Source organism: Peromyscus eremicus, chromosome 7, assembly GCF_949786415.1.
Source record: "Peromyscus eremicus chromosome 7, PerEre_H2_v1, whole genome shotgun sequence".
In the NCBI taxonomy this organism is placed as follows: Eukaryota; Metazoa; Chordata; class Mammalia; order Rodentia; family Cricetidae; genus Peromyscus; species Peromyscus eremicus.
In genome coordinates this window covers 30,896,739-30,904,874 of record NC_081422.1, presented here as the reverse complement: position 1 = coordinate 30,904,874, position 8,136 = coordinate 30,896,739, and the positions used below count along the sequence as shown (strand labels likewise).

General features: G+C 48.3%; 1 long non-coding RNA gene across 1 annotated transcript; it reads right to left on the bottom strand.

Annotated features, from left to right (window-relative positions):
• Nucleotides 1-1,822: 1,822 nt before the first annotated feature.
• Nucleotides 1,823-7,821, bottom strand: LOC131914154 (uncharacterized). The gene is made up of 4 exons (XR_009380090.1): nt 7,677-7,821; nt 6,965-7,132; nt 5,967-6,227; nt 1,823-3,682 (listed from the first exon to the last, which is right to left on the bottom strand). It is a non-coding gene; the product is annotated as an uncharacterized LOC131914154 (long non-coding RNA).
• Between the last annotated feature and the right edge of the window lie 315 nt (nt 7,822-8,136).

Below are 8,136 nucleotides of genomic sequence, written 5' to 3'. Positions count from 1 at the left end.
AGCCAGGCATGGTGGTATATGCATATAGTTTCAGCACTCAAGAAAGCAGCCGAAGGATGGCAGGTTCAAGACCAACCAGGGATATAGCAAGATCCTGTCTCAACAACTTTCCAAAAAGAAAGAAAGAGAGAGAGAGAGAGAGAGAGAGAGAGAGAGAGAGAGAGAGAGAGAAGCAAAAGCAATAATATCCATGAGGCCTCAGGTTGATGGGCAAGAGTATTTCAGCTTTTACGTATTTCAGCTTTTACTCTAGATGAACATGGAACCCAGAAATCCCTTGTTCACTCTCCTAAGAGAAGGCCATGCCCCTGCCTCAGAGAGTGGGGTGGTGCAGATGATGCCCTTCAGGGAGAGAGACTGATGGCACTTTCAGCTTCAGGAAATCAGCATATGGCTAGCTCAGCAATCACTGGCTCTCCAGAGGACAGCGTTCTCCCAGGTACACAGTCAGCCAAGGGCCTTCCACAAAGATCCTTATGATCAAGCTCTCATGGCCTGATCTACACACACACACACACACACACACACACGTGCATACACACATACACACATATAGATATACACACACTGCACAAACTGCATACACTGCATGCATACAGGCACAGAGGCATGTGTACACACCCACAAATACTGCACACACATGTGAACACAATGCACTGCATACACACATACACACACAGGCATACACACACACACAAACACTCCACACACATGTGAACACAATGCACTCACACACACATACACACACACAGGCACACACACACACAAACACTGTACACAGACACACACACACACACACACACAAACACTGCACACACACCACAACCATGTCTACCTCTAGGTATGGCTACAGTGGGCTATGGCTGGGCAGGTCTCTAAGCCCTTTCGTCCTAACCTTTCCCCTGCAAGGGAACGGAAGCATGGAAGGGTAGCCTGGTGGGAGAACAAACCATGGATTCATTATCTCCCCCACCTCCCAAGGATCTCTGCTCCCTGCACAATTAGAGGCTTCTAATCCCTACTGAAAAGTAAACATGAGCTCTCCCTTGTCCACACACACACACACACACACACACACACACACACACACACACACACACCATTCCCTAATCAGGGCCCTGGTGGCTCTGGCTCCTACTTTTAATACAGACACTCAATTAAAATTTCTTGGAGGGCCCAATAATTGGGTCCTCAAGACAGTGAGGCCCAAAATGTGCAGGTATATCTGGAGAGAGCATCAGGCAGAGAGAGAGAGAATGCAGAAGGGCACCCCCAGAGGGTCTTCAGATCATCCATAAGAATGTGGAGACACTCCGCAATATCTGTGTACCCACCAACTCTGACTTCCTCTGAACTGGCTTGAGAGAGAAACCTCCAAAATCGGACTGTGGAAGCTACTGGGAGCTGCTTGTCCTTGCCACCCCAACTTCCTCCAGTCTGCCGCTTTGTGCCATCAGCCTGGGTTCACTGAGGGCAGCATCCTCCCCCAGGCACTGAGCCACCAAACCCTGCTGGACCCCTCCAGTCTCAACGTGAAGTGCTGCTGGGCATCACGCACCTTTTCAGAGCAGCCCGAAAAGCAGCACTGTCCTGTTCCTGTGGGAAGGCCAGGAGGAAGACAATCTTGTCCAGGTGCCCTCCCTGTAAGAGACAACCTGAGCATGATCAGCCCCTGGGGCTCTCAGTGGCCTTCCAATTATTCCCACTCCATTGCTTCAAATCAAAGGTGGAGGATGGGGGCTGTCTGTCCTCCAGGCTCAATTCCAAGATTGACCTGCCGAAACACAGGAGAAAGAGACTGTTCCTCATCCAATGCCCAGGAGTCACGTGGCACCATCAGAGACCTTCTCCTACAGACCTGGAGGAAGGAGAAGGTGCAGTGAGGGGAATGGCTAGGGGCTAGCGGTTCCTTCCTCCTCACCTTCTCCTCTCCCTCCCATCTTCAAGAAGTCAGCTTGTCAGTCAGCCTGGGGGTGGGGCAGGAGACCAAGGCAAGAGGCCAGCTGGCCTTCCTAATTAAAAGCCCAAAAGCTCTCTTGACAGATCTTCCTGGTAGTGTGGGGTAGATTCCTTCAGCCCAAAACACAGTTCCCCTGGAGGTCTCTGTTCATGACCTCTAGACACAGGATAAGGCTGACTAGAAAGGAATGTATGAGAAGAGGGGTCAGGAGCCCCCTCACTTAGAGCTGAAGAGAGAGAACCTTCTGGAAAGCTGGTAGGAACTCATGGGGCTGGCATCCTGAGAGGCCCCACAAGGATGTTAGAGCACCCACTTCGGGAAAGGTGGCATGGGGAGATGCCAGCTGAACATCTAGTTTTCCTCCTCAAGTAACCTCACAGGCCACAACCTTGGCTGCCTGGGAGTGTTCCACAATCTCATCTATTAGACCTTGCCCCAAATGCTGGGCTAGCACCTCTGAACCCAAGTTTCAGAAGGACTTGGGTGCTACCATCAGCCCAGAGATAGCAAGCCACAGCACCCCAAGCAGGCTGACGACTCAGGCAGGTGAGGACCCAGGGTGCCCAGCACAACCAGAGGTCATCCTGTGGAGGCTGCAAGGAGGGAGAGCAGTTTGGGAGACACTCCTGTGGCAGGGAGCCCAGAGGCGAAAGCTGAGCCAGGAGCTTCCAAGGGAGTCTGGAATTGGTATTTATGAGTCTCTTGTTCCCATTAAAAAAGAAGGGTTCTAGGTCTCAAGTGCTCTGGAGACCATCCTCTGGCCCCAGATGCAATGCATAGGGAGGCACTATCCTTTCCCCTCTGGCTAGATGCATGTTACCCAACTCCTATGCTCCTGATGTAGGAGAAAAGATGTACAGAAAAGAAGAAAGATGTATAAAAGAGAAGGACCATGTTGCCTTGATCTTGAGCCCAGGAAGTAGCCTCAAGTCATTGGAAAGTAGTAGTGAGAACCAGAAGTGCCGTGCTTCTTGTGTTGTCTGACTAGGATTGGAAAAGTCACTCCAGAGGACCTTAATGTCTTTTTCAGGGACTTGAATGTCTCTTTTGTTCCAGAAGTAGCCCATCATAACTCACATTAGGCTAGCATTTTCTCTTCTTCTATATGCCCCCACACTATCATTTAGGTCTTCCATTAACATATTTCATGAATCCTGACTCTGACACCAGATTGTCAGACAGAAGGGAACAGGGGAGTGCTGAGCTCTGTGTGATGTCCAGTCACGTGCCGATGGGTGCTGCTGCTGCTACTGAGGATAATGATGGTGATGATGGTGGTGATGCTGCTGCACCTACTGTGCTGAGGATGATGATGGTGATAATGATGGTGGGTGCTGCTGCTGCTACTGAGGATGATGATGGTGATGATGGTGGTGATGCTGCTGCACCTATTGTGCTGAGGATGATGATGGTGATAATGATGATGGGTGCTGCTGCTGCTACTGAGGATGATGATGGTGATGATGGTGGTGATGCTGCTGCACCTACTGTGCTGAGGATGATGATGGTGATAATGATGATGGGTGCTGCTGCTGCTACTGAGGATGATGATGGTGATGATGGTGGTGATGCTGCTGCACCTATTGTGCTGAGGAGGAGGATGGTGATAATGATGATGGATGCTGTTGCTGCTGAGGATGATGGTTGGTGGTTTATTGTGTATTTGTTGGAGATGCCCTCAACTACACATCCTTACTGGAAACAGTCACATGATGACTGGGACTGCAAGAGAAGACCAGAGAAAGACATGAATGGTCTACCCCACCAGGAAACAAGCTGTTAGTGGAGGAAGGAGAACAATGCCAGGAGAATCTAGAGCAGACTAAACATTGTCATTTGTGGAAAAGGGGAAAGAAGCAAGAAAGAGAGAGAGTGTGGCAGTTAGAGGAAGGGCCTTAACAGGTCCCTCACCATGATTCTACTGAATAGAAATGCAAATCCACCAGGGCATGGGAGTTATTACTGGAGATCATTTTCAACGCAATTAAGATGCCCAAGAGATGTTGGAAATTTACCTTCTAATCAAAAGGCATGACCAACTACAAAATATTTACAAGAATCTTTTTCTCCATGGTAAGAGAAAAAAAAAATGTAAGGAGAGGTATATCAGTGCCCAAGTTCTGCTCTTGACACCTCCACATCTTTGCACACTATTCTAGTTTGCATTCTGTTACTATAATAAATGCTTACCAAAAGCAGCTTGGGAAGGAAAAGGCTTTCTTGGCTCCACTTCCAGGCCCCAAATCCATCATTGAAGCAAGCCAAGGCAGAAACTCAATGGAGGAACTTGAAGCAGAGATCATGGAGGAACTCGCGCACCTTACTGGCTTGCCCTTCAGCTTCTGCTCAGTTAGCTTTCTTATACAGCCCAGGACCCCCTGCCCAGAGATGGCACCACCTACAGTGGACTGAGCCCTCCCCCATCAATAATCAATTAAGACAGTTCCTCACAGACTTGTCCACAGCCCAAGCTGGTCCAGGCAACTCCTCAGTTGAGGCTCCTTCTTCACGGGTGACTCTTGGTTTTGTCAAGTTGACAATAAAGACTAACCAGTACACACATGCATTCCATCTGCCTGGAAGACCCTCTCATCTTGATCTATCTGTTCCCTGCTTCCCACTCCCTGCTGAGTTGGGAGGCCCTCTTCTATGTTATTGGGTTCTTGAGTGAGTTAGCAAATGTGAGCTCCTTAGATGGAACGTGGGACGTAAGGACACATAAGCAATGGTCAGTTGCTGTTATACCATGATATTGTTGCTGATCTATCATGCATTCCCTTCTGAGCCTCCACATGGATTACATGAGTTGGTGGTCATGTGCTAGTCTATTGGACTCACTGACTGTGAGAACTTGTTTAGCAGCAAACATCCATGGAACACTCTTGTGTACTTACACCCCGATATGGTAAGTGAAGTAGAGGGGCAGTTGGGAGCCTGGTACATGCTAAGTTGAAATGTTGACTGAATGTATTAATGAAAAATGAATGCCTATGCACTTTCGAGATGGAGTATGAACAAAACATGTGCCCTCCACCAGCGGTGGTCATGTTCCCTCGGACATGTGTTCCTTCACCTCTTACACTGCTTCAGGCTCTCAGCCAGGAGCCTGTGGTCCACTCTCTTTGGAAGGAGTTCATTTTGCTTTGTTCCAAGGCAGCCAACATCAACAGCAATGTAGAGATGGAAAACAGACCAGGACCAATGAAAGTTGTTCCTTCTCCAGCTGAGGCTCCAACCCGTTTTCAATCTGCTAATGAGACCCAGCTAGAAGTAATCAGGAAGTGTCTAAAATTAGCTGTTTTAATTTGAGCGAGAGGGAAGGGGCTGGCTCAGAAGGGGGCACAGGCTCCAGCGGAGAGTAGGGTCCTAGGAGCCTCCGGAAAAAAAAATAAACCAGAGAATCATCTGGAGCTCCAGTGCCCAAGAGAACACCCAGAATGAACCAGGGTCCCCATGCCTCAGCACCTGGTCTCAAAATTTAAAATTTCATGGTCTGTTTGTCCCAGAGAATCCATTGTGCTTTCATGTTGGGGAGCAGGGGCCGTGGGCTGCCACCTGCAAACCATTAACCAGGGTTGATTATGAGAGTCCTTTCTCCTCCCCAACTTACCACTTTCCAACTTCATTATTTTGGTTCCTATTTCCCACCCCAAGAAACTAAGCATCTAGTAAGTGTTTCACTGCCCTTGACAAACTTTCTGGCTCCCAGGAATCCCTGTGTCTTTTGAATGTCTAAGGCAAACTCATTATCTTACTCTTCATGTCTCAAGCTCCCTAACATTAACTGAACACCTGTTATGAGCTAGGTCATGAGGTAGGGCTCAGGGATTCACACAAAGAGGAAAAGGACCCTTTCCCTTGTGATTTTATTTAAGGAGCTTAATCTGTTATCAGAGAGACAAATGTGGAAATCACAAGTGCAAAATCCTGGGATGAGTGCTCCCTGAGAGTCAACGAACTTCCCAGACCAAAGAGAAAGCTGCCCTTGAACTTGAGATCCACCTACCTCTGCCTCTCCTGTGCTGGGATTATAAACATGTGTCCCCAGATCCTTCACTGGCCTTCCTCTGTCCTTTCCTGGCACTCATACATGAACAAGTTGTGGTCAAAGAATGCGTCTTTGCGTACTTCCTCTTCTTGGTTACAGACTTCACATCCTGGGAGTCCAGTGCATGTTTTGCCGTTGGTGATTGCCTAAGAACATGGCGATCTGGCATTGCAGCAGATAATGACCACTCCTTGAAGAATCCACAAAAATAGGCTGAAACTGAGGAGGAAAGGAAGTAGGAAGACGCCTCCTGAGTCAGTTGAGAGTGACCCAGTAAGGCTGTAGGTCTCCTTTAGAATGCTTCATGCAAGGCTGGGGAGTATACCTGAGCTGCTAGAGTGCTTACCCAGGATGCACAAAGCTCTGGGTTCGATACCCAGTACATAAGCCACATAAGCCAATACTGCGGGGTGAAGGTAGAAGGATCAGAAACTCAAGGTCATCCTGGGCTACACAGTGAATTTAAGGCCAGCCTGGACGACACGGACCCTGTCTCAAAATAATAAACAAACAAATAACAAAAAAGATAGAAAAGTTACCATTGGCTACATAGCACATTGAAACTAGTCATGGCTACATAAGATCCTGTCTCAAAAGGAATAAAAAAAATGAAAGCTTCAAGCATAGCAAAGTCTTTCCTGTATAATTATCTATTATCTATTATTATCCTAGGATAATTTAGATTTGGTGGTCTGTGAGGACGAGAGATTAGAGAAAACTTCCAAAGGCCTTTGGTGTGAGAAGGCAATGCCCAGATGCTGTGAGAGGAGGATTGTAGGCTTAAGGGGTGCTACCCTTTAGACCTGGGTCCTTGGCTTGGCTTTCACAGCTCTTGTCAGCTAGTTCCTGCTCTCCACTCCCTCAGCCGCATCCCTGCCACCAGGCATATCTCAGTTGTGGCCATTCTGAACATCCCACCATTACCTAGACTCAACAGGTCCTCTACCTCCACATACATTTTAGATGCCCATCCCTCTTCATCTGAGAACTGCTGTCCATCTTCCAAGTCCCAGCTCACTTCAGTAAAGTGTCTCAACGTCCTCCAGTAGATCCAGGCATGTGGTCCTCTTGGCAACTCTGCATTTCATTTCTATCAGTGTGGTGACACTAGCCAGCTTGTGTTGCTGTGTGGGTAATAAGAAGAAAAGCCTAGATTTTAAAATCCTGGAAGATCTTCAGGGCCCAGTTGAGCTCATATAGCAGATGGAAGTACAATAGGAACACCTACATAACAAGCCCTCCTGGCAGCCCGTGGCTGGATGCCTCCCCTGGGCTTCTCCATTAACATCCCTCACTTTGGGCTCTTGCATCCTAACCATCTCTCCCTGCCCACCGCCCCATCCACTCAGCAATCAATGGCACCAAAGAGCTATAACCTAAAACCTAAGGTTTCCCACCGTTTTGACTACCACCACCTAGTCCGTGGTTCCCAGCTCTGGCTTTATAGCAGATTCACCTGGAGAGTTGCTAAACCATGTCTCCTCTCTTCTTGGGTTCAGGCCACCCCTCTACTTTGGGGCCAAGGCCCTGGCAGTCTGGTCCTCATCACCTCTCCAGCCTTAGCTCTGGCTTCATTTTTCATCCTCCACCATACTGACTTTGTGTCCCTGCCATGATTTGGATGTGGTTTGAATCTGTCCTCTAAAAGTTCATGCATTGGAAACTCACGGATTTGGGTAGAGATGTTGGGAGGTTGTAGATGGGATCTTTAAGAGACAGGTTGTAGCTGGGAGTGTTGGCATACACCTGTAATCCCAGCATACTGGAGGCTAAAATGGAGGATTTGAATCCTGTGCCAGCCTAAGATACACAGTGAGACCTTTGAGAGAGAGAGAGGGGCGGGGGGGGGGGGGAGATTTCATTGTTTCATCATGATGTCACCTGTCATGTTGTCATACAGCCAAAAGATGCTCACTAGAGGCCAAGCACATAGGGCTAATCCTGGACTTAGGTTCTGTATTAGTTATGTATCTATTGTTGTGAAGAGACACCCTGCCAAGGCAACTTATGGCGATGGTGCACACCTTTAGTCCCAGCACTCAGGAGGCAGAGGCAGGTGAACCTCTGTGAGTTTGAAGCCATTCTGGTCTATAGAGTGAGTTTCATGGCAGCCAGCTAACTACACAGA